The 18,380-nt window shown below is 37.1% G+C and overlaps 1 protein-coding gene across 3 annotated transcripts in view; it reads left to right on the top strand.

Annotated features, from left to right (window-relative positions):
- The window catches only part of NAV3 (neuron navigator 3), an 853,828-nt gene that overhangs the window by 45,612 nt on the left and 789,836 nt on the right, over nt 1-18,380 (top strand). The window contains exon 1 of one of the 3 annotated variants that reach the window (XM_064376947.1): nt 5,748-5,763. The exons of the other annotated variants lie outside the window; for them this stretch is intronic. The gene's annotated coding sequence lies outside the window, so the exon portion shown is untranslated. Of the gene's footprint in view, nt 1-5,747; nt 5,764-18,380 lie in introns of those variants that run through there. 3 annotated transcript variants of the gene reach the window in all.

Raw genomic sequence — 18,380 nt, 5'->3', positions numbered from 1 at the left:
TTTTTTTTTTCTGCACGAATATCACTTTCCTTCTGAGAATCCAATAACATAGTATCAATAACATAGTATCATAGATTCAAACATAATGTCTAAAGTTTTTATTTTGAGTTTATTCCTACAGTATATCTAAAGTTCAGAGATTAGTTTAGGAATAAACTAATCTCTGAGATTTAGATATTGTTCCACATACTTCTGAGATTCTATTCATGTTTTAAAATAGTCATTATTTTCTCTCTTCTTCAGGCTAGATAATATTTATTGATTTATTTTAAAGTTCACTGCTGATTTCTTTTTTCATTTCAATTATTCTGTTGAGACAATTTATTAAATTAATAAGTTTCAGATGTTGGAATTTTTTTTTTTGTTTATTGTTTTTTGCTCTTTGACCCAAATAAAGAGATAAAGGACAAAACTTGTATACCTTACTTCTTTTACATATCATTGTTGCTCTAAAATCTGTTAATTTTAACATCAGGATCATCTTGGGACTAACGCCTATTGTTTGTTGGTTTCTTTATGAATTGGTTACATATTTTTAATTCTTTGTATGTTGAGTGAGTTTATGACTTTTTGAATATTAGTTTATGAAACTGAGTCTCATTAAAATCCTCTTCAGAATGTTTTCTTTTCTTAAAAAATACTTTTTTTTTAACAAGCTATCAACTCATTTGGTTTCTCTACTTCTGTGGGCAGTTTGCTCATTATCAGTTCTGTTTTTAAAGCCTTTGCTGTGCTGTTTTGGGTGTACTTTGTACATTTATCATACTGGGATTTATGTGACACTTAGATGGTAGCTTTTATTCTCATAGTGGCTCTGTTCTCAGTCTTGGCTGGGTTTCTTTGTGCAAGTGCAGGTTGATGGGGTGATCCTGGGACACATAGACTTAGCTCTTCCAAGCATTAGAGGATCCACTTCTTCAACTCTTTTCTCATTGGATTTTCCCCAGTAATTCTGATTCATAGGGGCCTGTTTTACTATTTCTCTGTCTAAAAGAACTAGTGTTTCTCCCAATTTAGCACTTTGTGCTGTTGTAGAGTTCTGTCCATCTGGGTCTGCCCCTTAAGGTGAAACAACCAGACAGAGAACAGGGTGGGGTGGGAAAGAGAAATGCTGATACTCTTACATTCTTAAAGCCATTTGTGTTCATTTTCCCAGTTCCTCTGAATTAGGAGATGGGTTTTCTCTTCACATTTTTAATGCTGTAGCATAGCTGTGGTTATAGTGCAACGTTGTGACTTGCAGGTGACTTCTGAGCAGGATTGGCAGAGAAAAGAGAGAGAGAAAAATAGAAATTCCCTTCATACTGTCCTGTTTGCAGAAGTTAATTTTCTAAGTCTTCTGGACAATGAGAGAGGAGCTTTCACTTGCCAAATGTACATAAAATGCATTTCTGGGACTCAGATGCACCCATAAGTCAAAGCAGGCATATAAAGAAAGGGGAAAAATCCAGAAAACCAACACTGTACTAGCTGTCCCTAAGTTCTGACTTGTCTTTATAAATCAGCTGCTGTTATTTTTTGTCAGTTTGTAAGCAGTTTCATTTTTTGTTTTTCCAGTTTTTAGTTACTAGTGGGAAGAGGGAGAGGGTGTGGGCTTACTCCATTTTGGCCAGTATAAGAAAACCAAAATAATGTATTTGAAATTAAATATATGTTATAGAAAATTTTTGAAATATAAAAATAGAAGAAGAAAACTATCCGTATTCTTACAACTTAAAACTTAATACTCTTAACCCTTTAATGTATATCTAGTTCACTCTTTAATGTACACGTTACTTTTATAGAGGTGACCATATATACACAATTTTTTATATTGCTTTTTTACTGCAAAAATGGAAGCTTTTTTGCTGTTATTAAAATTATATATAAAATTAGTTTATAATGAGTGTGTAATAGTTCATTGTATAACTTCATTATAGTTTTTTCAATTATTTCTCTATTATTGAATTAAAAATATTTTCTAACTCAAAATTACTGCGATAACATCTTTGTGTCTAAATGTTTCCGTAAGCTTACTCTTGAGAATATTTTTATGGATGTGTAGTACTAAGCCAAAGGGTATGAATTTTAAGGAATCTGTTGCATAATTCTAAATTATATAATACCATCATCTTAACAAAATACTATTATACTAGCAATGTATAAGAGTGCCTAATCCTGATGATTGAGGGTTGCCTCACACATCTTTCAGGAACCCATATCTTAGTCATGGCTCTGTTCATACCACAGAACCCCATGGACTTAATCAGGATTCTACTTATTACCCAGAACACTCACATTGCTGTACCTTGTAAGCTACATGCTGTTTTCACCGTCTCTCTGAGATTAGGTTACTCATTGACCTGGTGCAATAATGACTTGTGCAAGAGTTGTACTATTTGAGCCAGTTACCTAGCAAGCACAATTAGGACCACCTCACTTCCATGTTTAAAACCTCGTTAGCCCTCCATTGCCATGAGAAAAAGCCCAAGTGTCTTAACATGCCATGAAGATGCTTCACCATCAGCCTTGTCCATTTGTGATGCTCTCTTTCTTGCTAGTCTTGCCCTCCGATTTCTGCTTTAGTCATACTAAACTGTTCATATGATGCTGTTTCTCACCTTCATATTTTTACTATGCCGTTTTCCCCATGTCCTCCCATCTCCTTCACTCAACCACCCATGCAACATAATTTGCAACCCAGACAGAGGCATAGACACACACTTGCAAGCTCCTAGTTGTCATTCTTCTTTCAGGGTGTTCTTTTCCTGAACAAACCCTTTGTACTACTCCTTTTACCACAGTAGTTTGTATATTTGTTTTAGTTGTATTCAAATAATCTGCCCATGGATTCTTCCCCCTCTTCAATGGATTATAAATCTACAAACTAGAAATGTCTTATTTTATAGCCTTAGAGACCAAAACAATGCCTAGTACATGCCAGAAATTTAAGATTGGTTAGTTGAATTAATGCATATATGCATAAATGAATGAATACCTCTGAAATGTCCTTGTTTCTCATAATTCTTAATGTGCTATAGTGCCTTACAGGAACATTCTATTTTTTATTGTTTTCCCAAGTGCGAGTGTCTGTCACTGGTGATGGTGGTCAGATATGTAGAGTCAGTTCTCTCAGCACTGCTATATTATTAACCATAGTTCTTGATCTACAGGGTTAAAATGGATACAGATTTATGTGGCTTGAACAGTTATTTCTGGCTCTGGAATAAGACCACATAACATAAATTTTTGTATATTTTGTGTTAACTGATGTTCTATGCCACAGAGTCAGTGATTTTTGTCTTCCTCTTTATTCCACACTTATTAGTTTTCTACCCTTTGAAGTTCTACATTTTGTGCCGATGAAAACATCAATATTTATGATTGAGTTTATCTTATAATCGGCCAGGTGAAAATTCTGAGAATCATTTGGCCTCACTCTTATAAAGTGAAAAAACAGATTAAAAATGTAAAGTACATGAGTGGCTATTTGGAAAAGGGCATTTGAGGCAATGTAATTGTTCAGCTATAAAAATGTTGCTTATGCTTTTTTTCTCTAGCTCCAGTCCGCTAGGAGAAAAACAAGGTACATCCAAACTCAGTTAAATACATATTTTAATAATTCTCAAATAGGAATTCAGTTTAAGGTAAATAAGTCATGAAATAAAATGCAGGTGAAACATAAAGGGGAAGTAAAGTGTGACAAAATCTCACCAGATTTTCCAGCTATGTGTTTTCTCTCCAGATCTTAACTCATTAATGTAGACTGAAAGTTGTAAGTCAACATTGTCATCTTCACTCTTTACCCATTTTTCTTCCAGCATTCTTTTCCATAATCATCCTTCCAGAAGTACCATATCTTAGGGCAGACGTCTACCTTTTTCTTCTCCTATTTCCTAAAATAGTTGTAGTAGCTTTGAATTGTTGTTGGGTTGCCACAGGTTGCTAAGGATCTGATTCCAGCTCATGCTGCTTTTGGATGTTGTATTAGTCCGTTCTCACACTGCAATAAAGAACTACCCGAGACTGGGATGTTTATGAAGAAAAGAGGTTTAATTGACTCACACTTTTGCAGGCTGTACAGGAAGCATGGCTAGGAGGCCCCAGGAAACTTGCAATCATGGTGGAAGGTGAAGGGGAAGCAAGCACATCTTACCATGACAGAGCAGGAGCGAGAGAGTGAGTGAGAAGGGGAAGTGCCCACACTTTTAGACCATCAGGTCTCATGAGAACTCACTCACTATCAGGAGAACAGTAAGGAGGAAATCCACCCCTATGATCCAATCACCTTCCACCAGGCCCCTCCCCTGACACGTACATATTACATCTCAGTTTAACCTGAGATTTGGATGGGGACAGAGAGCCAAACCATATTAGACATCAATGTAAGTTTAGACTTAGCATCTGCTAGGTGATTTGGACTGTAGTATCCATCCAGAAATTATTAAGTGCCTGTGATATGCCAGATATAGTACAGTCCTGGAAGATACAGATAAGAAGACAGAATATGCTCTTTCAAAACTCATATGGGAAGCAGCCCAATGAGGGTATGACCAAGCCAATGTACAGTTGCAAATCACACTATAATGTAAAGTGTACTATTAGGGCAAATGAAAGGTTCTTCGAGGGCATATAGAGAAAACTTAATGGATCAGGGATGATTTCAGTGGTGAGAACTTCAGCTGTTGATGTTACTGACACATAATTCGGGATATTAAAAATCCTTCCGTGCTTTTGGATATGGATATTCAGCTCTTGGCAGTGGGTTTCCAAGTACGTTCTTGCTACTGTATACCTTGCTAATCTAAAATCTGTCCACTCTTTCTGGCATTGCATCTTCAACATTATAGAGCATCCAAATAACTCTTCTTGGAATCTTTGATGAAATGCATAAGGCATATTTATGCAGGCTGGATAATTTGGTTCCCTTGACTCTCTGTATTTTCAGACCAAGAGGGAACAGTATTGCTATCCATGTTTGCTGAGAGTGATTGCCAGAAGGAGTATTATAGGAGGCATGTTATTAAGGTAAGGTTACATGCAGCCCAGCTAACTCTCTGGCCATTGACAAATTGTAGTTTAAACTACTCAGGAGTGAAAGAGGAAACTTTTGTCAGCAGTTTTGAATAGGGGAAAAGTGTTGTCTTTAGATAGATTAGAATTTAAAGCAGGCTGCTTTTCTATTTTGGAGCTAGTCCTTGTAGTTATGTATATTTTGTTTCTCTCCTAGCTAGGTGAATGACACTCTGAGGCACTCCAGGAAATTGGGGTGAGTCTCTTGGATCCAGTCCCATGATTATTACTGAATAACTCTAAATGCCATGTTGGTTCTACATCTCTCCTTGAACCACCCAGCTATAGTAGTAATCACATCACAAACAAGAGTCTGGTTTTATGGATCACTTCTAAGATAGGTTCTTAAGATACAGGATATTTTTTTTCTTTGTTGGGGGTATACATTTAAGCCACATAACCTATTTATTCTTTGGTGTAGTCAGGGGTAGTGTAGACTTTAGATTCAGTATGTTGAGTTCCAATTCTGGCTCTGTGTAACCTTGTTAGGTAATTTAACCTCTTTGTGTCTCATTTCTTGTGTGAAGTGGGAATACAGTAATCACTTACTATAAGAATTAAATAAGTTGACAATCACAAAATACATTAAACAGTGAAGTCATCAAAAATTAACCAAACTTCAATTACATGGCTGTATCTTTTATTTTATTTTATTTTATTGCATTTTAGGTTCTGGGGTACATGTAAAGAACATGCAGGATTGTTGCACAGGTACATACATGGCAATATGGTTTGCTGCCTCCATCCCTCCCCAACTCCCTACCTTCCACTGTCCCTCCTCTAGTCCCCACCAACAGACCTCAGTGTGTGATGCTCCTCTCCCTGTTTCTATGTGTTCTCAGTGTGTGATGCTCCTCTCCCTGTTTCCATGTGTTCTCATTATTCAACACCCACCTATGAGTGAGAACATGCAGTGCTTGATTCTCTGTTCCTATGTCAGTTTGCTGAGAATGATGGTTTCCAGGTTCATCCGTGTCCCTACAAAGGACACGAACTCATTGTTTTTTAAGGCTGCATAGTATTCCATGGTGTATATGTGCCACATTTTCCTTGTCCAGTCTATCATTGATGGGCATTTGGGTTGGTTCCAAGTCTTTGCTATCGTAAACAGTGCTGCAATGAACATTTGTGTGCATGTGTCCTTATAATAGAACGATTTATAATCCTTTGGATGTATACCCAGTAATGGGATTGCTGGGTCAAATGGTATTTCTATTTCTAGGTCCTTGAGGAATAGCCACACCGTCTTCCACAATGGTTGAACTAATTTACACTCCCACCCACAGTGTAGGCCATATCTCATATTGTTGCAAGGTAGCAAGGGAGATAGGGAGGGGCAGGAAATGAGTTAGGGCAGTGTTTCAGGCTAGGGCTTCCAGTCACATCTCCAACATCTTTTTAATACTTCGCCATTTAAAAAGGTCATTGGGATTGCTTTCAACTTCTAGCAAGTCCATGTGATCTTTCATGACCGTACTGGTTTTCCTGTCAATTCTCGTTTCTTCAGCATTCTCACATCTACTGCAGTGGGAGTTTTTACCATGATCCTCATATCTGTTTCTGACCTTCGTTGCCTGAGAGCTGCCCTGTGTTGTCTGTAGCCTGGTCTCTCTTTGCCTTTTCATCATCTCCTGTCAGGCCTTTTCTGCATTAATGTTGGGGCTGCTAAGGATTCAGTTCTGTGCCACAACTGCTACCCAAATCCTGATTTACCTTGAATGGTTACTTTGCTGTAGAACGGTTTCTAAGCAAATTGGTCACTCATGCTTCATGTTGCTATTAGTTTTAGATAGAAGAGGTCATACTTTTTGAAAATTTATCCTTCAGTATTCCCTGTTTGAATCTGTGTTTAGCAAGTAAAATTAAGTGGACCTGAGAGGAATTAGAAGTTCTTTTAGATACACTTACCTGTTAAGAAAAATAAGACCTTGCATGTACCTTAGTTGATGATCATTTGATTGTAATAGAGAGCTGTTAGTATTTCCTGAACATGTAGCATAATGTCAGCTACAGTGTTACATACTTTACCTGGATTATCTCATTTTTTCCCCATAATGGCCTTAGAAAGTAGATACTATTATCTTAATTTTATATGAGTCAGCTGAGACTCAGAAAGTTAAGTGACGTGCTGAAGATCACATAGATACCTGTTCAAGGTCACATGCTAGAGCATCCATAAGAACATGCATAGTTTGATCCAGAGAACCCAGGCTTTCATCTGTTGCTGCATAATTGAAATACTGTGCTTTAGACATTATAGGCATCTTGAGTTTGTACTGCAAACTGGGCACACGTCAATGTGAAGGCCATGATGTTTGGATAATTTTCAAATCAGATCTACTAGCAACTAAGTCTCTATACTTAGCTACATAAATGTAGCATTCATCACATTATGATTGAACATTCACTCAGAATATTTCAATAGTCCTTGAATTGCTATCAGCTAAATTTTCTATTCGTACTTTTGCTAGGCATTTTTGTTAGCTAAACTATCACTGGTAATAGATAGGGAGGGGAGAAAACTGGCCCCTTCCCTGTTACGGGTTTAGAGTCCTTCCACATATCAGAGTATAAAGTCACACTTCGCCTGCTACGGTGAGGACAGGGGCATTTGTGCAATATAATTATGAGAAATGTGCTCAAAAATGAAATGTGTGGCTATAAATAAATAAGTTAGCTACTTGGTTCTGTGGCTAAGGAGCAAAATAATAAAGATGGAAACTGAAAGAGAGGAAGCTCCAGCACCATGTCTTGGAGATCGTCAGGTTTTTGCCTGTTCAGTGTCTGTGCTTCCACTGGTGGCTCTTGGTGATGGGGCGTTATGACATGAATGGAGATGTTGTGATGTGCTGTCTACTGAGTACCTATATTTCTAACCAAAGGTTTGACCTCTGACAGCTAGACATGGGTGAAATTGGATACCAAGCTTAATGGGTAATCTTGATAGCGTACAATGCCTTTCCAGATGTATTATTTTATTTATTGCAATTCTGTGGGGTAGGCAGGGAAGCTATTATTCTCATTTAATAGGTGAAGAAATGGAAATTCTGAGAGGGTTAATTGACTTGCCCAGGGTCACAACCATAAGTGATAAAGCTGTGACTTGAAATACAATCTTTTATGTTCTAATCCAGGGGATTTTCCTGCTCTCCTATGTTCTTCATAATGTATGAGACAGTTTTGTGTACAGGTGGCAGCTGTTTCATCAGACAACTGTTTCTGCAGCCTCTTTGTTATTTTGTAGTATTTTGATGCCTCTCATCATTCTCTGTGTGTCTGGGGATCTGGATATGAGGACTTCAAATTTCCTGTGAAGGATGTCCTAAACCTATTTTCTTTAGAGCTGAGTGAATAGAGAATGGTAAATTCTTATGCAGAATCTTTGTTTGGAATTTTCCATCAAATGATCTTTAGCGGGGATAGAGAACTCTCTGTCTCAAAGGGAGAGAGAGGTTTAATTTTGCCTTTTACCAGAGCAGAGGATTCAGCACATGATTAAACTATGTTTTGGGCCTAGCAAAAGAAACAAAATTACTTGAATAAATAAAAAGTTCCTATTTCTGCCTTTGTGGAATTTAGGGACTGGTTGGAGCCTGATGGGTTCTCATTCTGGAGATTCTCTATACCCACTGGTTTGTCAGTTCTCTGTGATCAAGGCACCTGTTTTCCTCATTGTTGTGCCCTCAGCTCTTAGAAGGCACTCATGTAATTGAATCATTACGTTAGTATGGGAGAGTGCTTAAAGCAAGACTTTGGAGTCAAATGTAACTTGGCTTGACTCCTGAATTTGTCTCTTCATAATTATTACTTTACCCCTCTGAGTCTCAGTTTTCTTTTTTGTTTGTTTGTTTGTTTTGTTTTGTTTTGAGATGGAGTTTTGCTCTTATTGTCCAAGTCTGGAGTGCAATGGCACGATCTTGGCTCACCACAACCTCAGCCTGCCGGGTTCAAGCAATTCTCCTGCTTCAGCCTCTCGAGTAGTTGGGATTACAAGCATGTGCCACCATGCTTGGTTAATTTTTGTATTTTTAGTAGAGACGGGATATTGCCATGTTGGCCAGGCTGGTCTCAAACTCATAACCTCAAGCAATTCACCTGTATGGGGAGTGGGAGAATCACCTGAACCCCGCAGATGGAGGTTGCATTGAGCTGAGATCATGCCACTGCAGTTCAGCCTGATTGACAGAGACTCCGTCTCGAAAAACAAAACAAAACAAAACCAAAACCGAAAAAGGACAGATCCAAATATTGGAGACTTGGTAATTTATAAAGGAAAGATGTTTAATAGACTCACCATTCTACACAGCTGGGGAGGCTTCACAATCATGGTGGAAGATGAAGGAAGAGCAAAGGGACATCTTACATGGTGGCAGGCAAGAAAGTGTGTGCAGGAGAACTCCTCTTTATAAAACCATAGATCTCATTAGACTGATTCACTACCATGAGAAAAGTATGGGGGAAACAGCCCCATGATTCAGATATCTCCACCGGGCCCCACCCTTGACATGCGGGGATTATTACATTTCAAGATGAGATTTGGGTGGGGACACAGTCAAACCATATCACATGGTATTCAGCACACAGAAAGTTTTAAATAAATGCTGGCTGCTATCACCATCCTCAGGACTCACTTGGACCTCCATATTTTTCATAGGATGGGCTGATAATCCTAAGGTTATAATATCTGCTTCTATTTCATCTCTATCTTAAGATTTTATTACATCTCTAACCCAGAACTATTTATCTTATCACATCTCTTTGCACATTTGGGTGCCAATGCACTGGCTTTTCTCATATTCTTTGGTTAGTTTGGGCTGAAGTCTTGGATATCAATTAGACACTTCTACGCTAGTATCTACATTTATCTTACCAAATATTTGGAGAAAGCATAGGCCTGATTCTGGGCTATGCAGATGACAATAAGCAAAATGAGCTCTCTGGAAAACCTTTTTCTATCAGGGAAAAGACCGTTGCTTAATTGTTCCTACAACTATTTGCCATCTTTTATGTAAGTCTAGGGCAGGGTTTCCCAACCTCACCACTGCTGACATTTTGGGCTGGATAATGCTTTATTCTGGGAGGCTGCCCTATGCACTGTAGGATGTTCGGCAGTATCACTGGTCCCATGCATGAAACATCAGAAGTATTCCCCAACTCCCAGCAACCAAAAATATCTCCAAATTTTCCAAATGTTCCCTGGGGGACACAATTACTTCTGGTTGAGAACCACTGTTGTAAACCTTAGTATTTTGTTTCTCTGATGGATACTGCTCCCTTTTACTTATGCTTTCTCACAGCCATTCATTCTCTTGGCTCCCTCCTTTTCCCTCTTGTACTGAGAACAACCATTTGCTTAGGTTGAAGTAATTACTAAAGTGCTCTTTGTGAATGCAGAGATCTAGAATAAAAGCTATTTTAAAAGTACTCAATGATTCTAAAAGTCTCAAGGGCTGTAACAATCCTCAGAGAAGTCAAAGCAGTAAGCACTTTTGCTCTTCTTTAGCTTGTTGAGGGAATGATTAAATGTTGCCAAAATTGTGAGGGAAGCGATATTTAAGACAAATGCTACCTTTACTTTTTCTTTATTTCCTCTTGTCTCGTGATGCTCCCTTTCTAAAACTTCAAATGTATTTATCATTTATCCTCTGTAATGCACAACATTTTTCATTTAGTCCTCATCTCATGAGTCCTACATGTATTGGATCTTAGCTCATTACTAGGAGAAACAGGTGATCAATCTATTTAAAATTGGAAATAACTCCTAGGATTTACTGTATTGCTTCTCTTTGTATTTGTGTTTTGTTAAGATAAAACTTTGTAACTTAACAGGATGAGTCTCATGGACCTTACTGAAGTGAAATGAATTCTCAGCAGATGGGCAAGATAGTTTTAGACGTGAGTCTTCCTTGTAGTTCTTCAGTCATGTCTCTCAGACAACTACTTTATATAGTGGTGACCAACATACATTTCAAGAGTTTTGAAATAGAGGTTGCCCTACCTTCTTGTTTTCTTTGCAGTTCTCTGCCATTGTTTCCTGTTGGATATAACCCTCTCTTCTAAAGAAACTAATTTTCTTGTTGATGTGGTTTTTCTATGTGAAATCGTCTATGGGAGAATAAGGAAGTTAAGCAAAGTGACAAGTTGTGCATTGATGCAAGCTGCTGGAAGCTGGAACTAAGTTTCAAAATTGTGTGTGTGATTTATGTGAGAGGCTTTGGAGAGGGTAGTGGTATAATTCTGGTTGTGGGAGACAATTTATTGTGAAGATTGAAATAACTTTATAAGAGAAAAGACAGCTAGAAAAAAATTTACGTAGGAATGATGAGGACATTATAAAGTGGAAGATTTGGGGATAGATTAGAGAAACTGTAGGAAAACATTGGAAGCCTTTCATATAAGAAAAAAGCTATGTGGACTTATTTATTATCTGTAAAATGAGAGTGTTAGCTCACTCCATTCCAAGCTTATTACTCTGTTACTACTATATGACATTCTTGAGAATACTTGTTTATATAACATTCAGAAAATAAAACCAAATTCTAAGATATTCAATCAATTATATGAAAATATTTTAAATGACAAATACACTTTTGAATCCAATTCAAATCTTAGTAAGTCATAAGTCTATGGACATAGTATATACTCCAGCATGAAAGAGGAGGAGGTCATAAGTCCATGTCTTTGTCTAAAGCAACTCTTTAACAAACTTTGTCTAAACTCTTTGTGATTGTTTCTGTTACACAATGTTCACTGTAATGTGGTACACAGAGAAGAGTCCTTCTATTCTTTTTAAATAGCAAATGGTGCTGCTTTATCAGCTTCACAAGAATTCAGGGGATCAATATTCCTTTCAGTATTTCAAAAGTTTGTATGGGATCATCTTTAGGGGCATGTCAACAGAGCCAGTACAGATACAGTCAAAACAGTGTATAGGGATTATAATCACAAATAAAATGTAACACACAAAAAATACTTCAACAAACCTTTATTAAATGCCTACAATATGTGAGGCACTTTACTGTAGGCACTTAATAAAGATTTGTTAAAGAATTTTTGTGTGTGTTACATTCTGCTTGTGATTATAATCCCTATACACTTTCTGTGTGCTGGGGCTGTTAAGAAAAAAAGAGGAAACAGACACTCGAGCACAACAGCAGCCATTTCCAAATTATAGTTTTTCTCTGTTTGCAAAAGCATGGTGATTAGAATGGAGCCAATACACAACACTAGAGGCCCACCGGTCTGGAATACAAATGGCATGTGAGAGCCCTTTGCTCTGGACATATCTCTACATGGGGTCCGCTACAGAGGGAGTTACTGGGGGGGAGGGCTAGTACTGAGAAGCAGACCTCCTGCAGCTTTAGAAATGATACTTCCATGTAGAGGAGTGACCCAGAAAGCCTCTGGATTCATTTTTTGTTGTTAGGAGAGATTTTTGGAATACTCTGCTCCATTTAAATTTTTCTGGAAGATTGGCTTTGGATTCTGGAAACATCTGGGGAGTGCAGAAAACTCCTCTGGAGGTGGTACAGTTCTTGGATCCTCTATGTAGTTTAGGATTCGACACAAAACGGACTGAAATTCCAGGGCAGTCTCTATTTTCATGGAGGGCACTCCAACCTACAACTGGTTCAGCTGCGTGCTTTTGCTTTTGTGAGTTCTTCAGGATGAATCTCAGCCCTTCAATCTTTTTTAGGGATGTTCTGGGGACTATAAACGGCTTAAGGTTGGGAGACAGGTACAGGAAAGGAGGGTTGGGGTAGGCTGTTAATGATGGTTTAATGAAATCAACTTTTATGCAGCTAAAATGCCTGACTGATAAAGAGGCTTAGTTCTACCTCTGGCTTGAATCTCCCTCTGTGACTTTGGGTGAGTCACATTTCCTTTCTGAGACTCTGTTTCTCCATCCATAAATTGAGGGAATGGACTAGATAATTTCTAAACTTCTAAGTCAAGCTAAGTTGATCTAAGTTTCTAAGTTAATCAAAGCAGAAATGGTTCCTAATTTTATCTCTTCTTGCCATTTCTAAGTTCCTTAAAAAAAAAAGCAAGCTATCTCATAAAACTCCAGTTAACTGAATTTTGCTTATAAACTTTTGTTTTTGCATTAAAGAGAGTAGCCTTTCAAGGACGAAAATGAATACACACAATCCTTCTTGCAAATGAAGTACCCTAATTAATCCTGCTGCAAAGAACAAGATGGATTTTTTTTTTCAGTTTACCTATAGCATTGTAGGAAAATGGCGATGATAAACTGGGAGAGAATGGATTAATTGATTATTGCTGCTTGAACCCATACAGAAATAGGGCCTTGAAGTTGCTGGATGCCGTTGATTACTATCTTATCATTCTTACAACAACTTTAAAGAAAATGCAACCAAGAGAAGAGATATACTCCCAAGTTAGAGACACAGTGGGTAACTTCCAGCAAATATTATTTCTGTGTGGAAATTAAAAAGTAAAAATGAGTAATGATATCCATTTTCAGAAAATGCAAGACTGGAATAAAATTAAAATATTATGATGCCCAGAAAGATGATTATCCGTAAATGGCATGTCCTGACTGAATTTGTCATCAGCCACAGTGTTCAAGTCACGCCTACCTCTTTTACAGAAAAAATTAAAGACAAGTACACATTGCTGCTAGCATCAAAGAAGCAATGCAACTCAAAAGACAGAACTGGAATCTCTTTCTTGCATCATCTTCAAATCTGTCAGTGATGTAAATTATGATTGCAGAAATTTTATTATTGTAGCAATATTATAAGCAGGAAGAATATAGCAGTATTTTCAGATCCCAAGTGGAGTATATCTGACTGGCATTTATATCCCAGCTTATGATTTATAAAGCAAGAACAAAATCATGAAGGGAATATAAGTGCTGTCCCACCTAATCTGTCATTTTGTTGCGTTACATCCAAGTTTATAACTTCTTTCAGCAAAGTTTTTTCCCTTCTCTCTTATTTAGAAAAATGAATGCTATCATTTTTAGAAAGAAAATACCGGAGTTTATTGTATTTAGAGACGGTCATGAATGATCTATTTATATTAAGTATGAGAGTTTCCAGAACAGCGATTAAAAATATTTTAAAATTCCAGATTAGAAATGTGGGATTTTCCTTTTGGGCTAAACACGCTTTAAAAAGTTACAATTATACAACTCACAGGAAAGAATTAAAATTAGATGATTTGCATTTATTCTTCTCTCTTTATGGCGGTATAAACTTTATGTGTTGGTGTTTCATTTCTTCTTTTTCTCTTTTTTACATGCAATTAGAATTCTGAACATTTATTGGTATTTAAAATGGTAGTTCTCCCTGACTTAATGTAGTTGAATCCATTCCTGAGAGACACTTCTCTTATTCCCTGATTAAACTCAGTTTTATTTCTACCTTCCTCATACTACTCAAGTAAAATTAACCTTGGTGTGACTTCCACCTTCCTTTGACTACTAATCTGGAAACAGAGATGTTTAAACAGGAACCTAGCACATGGTCATCACGAGGTAATCCTCCAATTCTTCACTGGAAACATATGGAACATGACTAATAGTTTGGAAAATGGGATGTGTTAGTAAAAGTTAATGATAATTGAAAATTACTTTCTATGTAGATAAATGTGATTTTAAATATAAAATGTAATTTCACGAGGAGCAGTTGGAAAAAGGGCAGTTACATGTTATTCATCCTTTTAAATATTAAAGAAGATCATATATAACATTAAACAAGATCATATATATAAGGAGAAATTTGTGTTAGGAATAATGATGCAGGTTTGTAGAATTTGCCCATAGAGAAGGTAAATTCTGTAGTGCAAAAGAAAAAAGATGAATAGTTAAATGTCTATGAAGTGTCATGATTTTGAGCCCTGGACAAAATTGTCCCTATATTTGTTGAAAGTTTCTTTTCACTTACCAATGAAGTGGTAGATATATATTTATATTCTGAACATTTTGTCTCCATTATTCTGCTAAGGTGTAATGAGCTACAGGTTTTCTTGGAAGCAAATTTGGGATGCATAGAATTGATTGTTTTAGAATGCAAATTCCACTAATCAGGGACTATTCTGGGTTCTGAATATGTGGAAGTATTCTGGCAAGAAGCAAACTACAATAAGCTGTTTATAACTACAAGGAGTCACCAGTGTCATGGGACATGAAAAAAATGCGATGAGGGAGGCATAATTTGATGTAGAAGAATCACAAGCAAAGAGAACCCATTTTAAAACACCTTATTGGAAAATGTGAATTGTTTATTTGTCATCAGACTTCCAATGCTGAAAATATGGCCCAAACTAGGGGCTCAAATTAAAACATACAGAGCGGGAGCAATATGTTGGACACAGTTTTGAAATATTTTTAAGAAACTATTAAGAAATACAAGAAAGGTATTTCTTGATTCAGTGGTATTGTTCTGTTTATTTCTTAGAACTATATTTTATGCTGCATTCTTTTACTTTATAAGTATCTCTTTTCTTGAAATAAAATAAAACATTTGGGCTATCCAAGGCTGCCAGGTCCATAATGAAATCTGGCTTTATTTATGTGTGCTTTGAGGGTTCAGAGCGGTCAGAGCTGCTAACTGCGATGTTAAACATTGGTTGACATGCTCTTCCCTTAAATCCTTTGAAAAGAGCTGATTTTTTATGTTCATGCAAAAGAGTCCTCAGAGGATAGTGAAGGTGGAATGTGGACTGCTCATACATGAGATTGTCTTATTATATAACCTGTGCAATTGTTAGAGGAAGAATCATTCATGGGGTAAAGTAATACGGATCTGTTTCCCGTAGTGTGAAGAACAGGCGTTCTACGGCCTAGGAAATTTAGAGGAAACTTCAATCATGCCTATAGATTTCAGGACTAAAAATGTCTGACCAGTGTTTCACATAAATAGGATCACAGTATGACAATCAGATCTGAATTGTATATCTAACACATATTATTTTAATTTAACTGGAATATTTAGTATTTTTAATATCCCAAGTATACATAATGGATAGGATGATTTTTTTTTTACTTGGGGATTTATGACCTAAAATAATTTTTTTCCATGGAGAATGGATGCCTTGGTATTAAGTAATCATAGCCTTATGTTTGTACCAGGATGTTATTGATAACTGTGAGGGAAGTGGTTTGGGCACCTCACCCTTAGCAAGAGCAATATTTATACTAGAAGAACAAATGAAGTCTAAAAGGAATGTTAAGGTCCAGGAAACTATAGGGTCATTACAGAGGTATGGTATTCAAAGTAGCAAGACCCTCAGTGTAGGCATCACCTAGGAGCTTGTTAGAAATACAGAATCTGAGGCAGTGCCATGGACCTGCTGATTAAGAATCTACAGTTTAGCCAGCTCACGAGGTTGTTGGTGTGTACATTAACATTTGAGGAATGTTGGTCAAGAGTCTCAAATGGAATAGAGCCAGTAATTGAAACTGAAAAATGGAGTACAAAGAGTGAGGGATCATGAACCTGGGGTGCTAAAATAAATCAAAGGGATTAGGATCAAAGGAAGGTATAAGTTTTACTTTGTTTTAATGATGGGAGGGTGGGGTAAGAGAATGATGGTTGGTATCATGAGTGGTGGCCATAGTTAGAACTACCATTGATGCTTCGAGTTTTATGAAGTGTGCATGGGATTGCCTCGTTTATGGTTATGGGTGGAACAGACACTGGGTACCGTGGAATCTGGCAGCTATTAAACATTGAAATAGATCACAAACCTGTTAAGATGAAAGACTTGATCTGAGTCAAGTCTGGGCAAGTGATTATCATTGTCTAAGGGTGAATCAGTCTCCTTGGGGTGCAAAACCAATCATATCTTTCCCTAAAAGAAAAGGCATGGTATTGATGGGATGATTATTGAATTGGGCTTAGCTGTATTCATTTCTGAAGTCAGTTGAGTATTGCGTGTGAGTGTTCTCTCCAGATGGCAGTGACAGATTATGCAGGCAGGCCCAAAGATGGAAACACTAGTAGAAAGGATGAGGTTTTGCTAAGTTGAGATTTGAGGAGTTAGACGCACATTCCGTTGGAAATCACTGGGAAACCCAACTATCTCACAGTTGAAGAAATGTCAGTAATTATTTTTCAATTTTTAAAATTTAAATTAAATTTTTTACTAATACTAAATATTTTAACATTAATTTTTGTTGATTTTACTTGTTTTCTTTTAAAAAATTGAAATATACTCATAAAATTCAAAAGAATAAAGAACAATAATTAAAATCAATTTACAATATGCAGTATACACATATTTAGTAGGTTGTACTGATTTATTTATACCCTCCCCCCTAATTCATTCCATTTTCCTCCCCATTGATAATCATACTTATGGCTTAGTATGTCGTGTTCCATATCTTAAGAGGAATAAAGAATTTACTCATGATAGCATCTGAAATTTTTGAAAGAGAAGATAGCTTGTTTTAGTAACAACACATCTTTTGAATAAAAATTGCATAGGGCTTTTAAAGGCTATAATAAGGACCAAAATACAAGATCTTTCTTTGAACTTACAAGCACTGTAGACAGGAAATGGGTTGCAATGTATTTTAGTCCCTGCTAATTATGTCAGTGAGATCAGAGGTATATATATAATATATCTTTAGTGGTTGCCAGCACTTAAGCTGTGGCAATCCTCATCCTTCACTCTTGTGGCTTAGGTTGGCAGATCTCAGATGGGACATAAGCCACAAAGTGCTGTGAGTCTTAGGATATAATGAAGTCATGCGTTACGGTAAAGGGTGGGGAGGGGAAAAACCCCAGCATTTTCCAGTCACCAAGCTCTTTGCACATAGATACTGCACATACATTTTATTATTTCTGTATTTGTAGCTATTGAAACTATGTAAAGATTACCTTAATTTCTTTACCTGTAAACTTACTAAGTGACTTACCTTTATGCCACAGGGCTATCCAGTGCCATCTAGAACACCCTCCAAAGCAAGGATCCCTGCCTTCTCTCCATACACAGTGGGTGTTAAATTATAGAACTCTTTGTTCATGGGTATCTTGTTAGGTGCTATTGGGGCTCAGAAACAGATACCCCAAACTATGGTGCATTGGCATGCTGAACTGAAGAAGCCTCAGGGTCTTTTTGATTCCCCATTCCCACCTCTCAATCTCATGTTTCTCCCCCAAAATATGATGAAGTTGCTTTCTGAAGTTTCTTTATCTGGCTGAAGACTGGACCTGCAAAAAAGAAAACAAGTACTGCTAGTCCCTTCCCTGAGTTTTCAATAACTGAACTCGTATGACAGGAACAAACACTGAAGTCAGTAAACACACCTGGATAGACTTTTTACCAACCATTGTCAGTTCTTTGGGCCCAAC

The sequence above is a fragment of the Aotus nancymaae genome, unplaced genomic scaffold (assembly GCF_030222135.1).
Source record: "Aotus nancymaae isolate 86718 unplaced genomic scaffold, 86718_ANA_hifiasm-v0.15.2.pri h1tg000016l, whole genome shotgun sequence".
Lineage (NCBI taxonomy): Eukaryota > Metazoa > Chordata > Mammalia > Primates > Aotidae > Aotus > Aotus nancymaae.
This window is presented reverse-complemented; position numbering and strand designations above follow the sequence as displayed.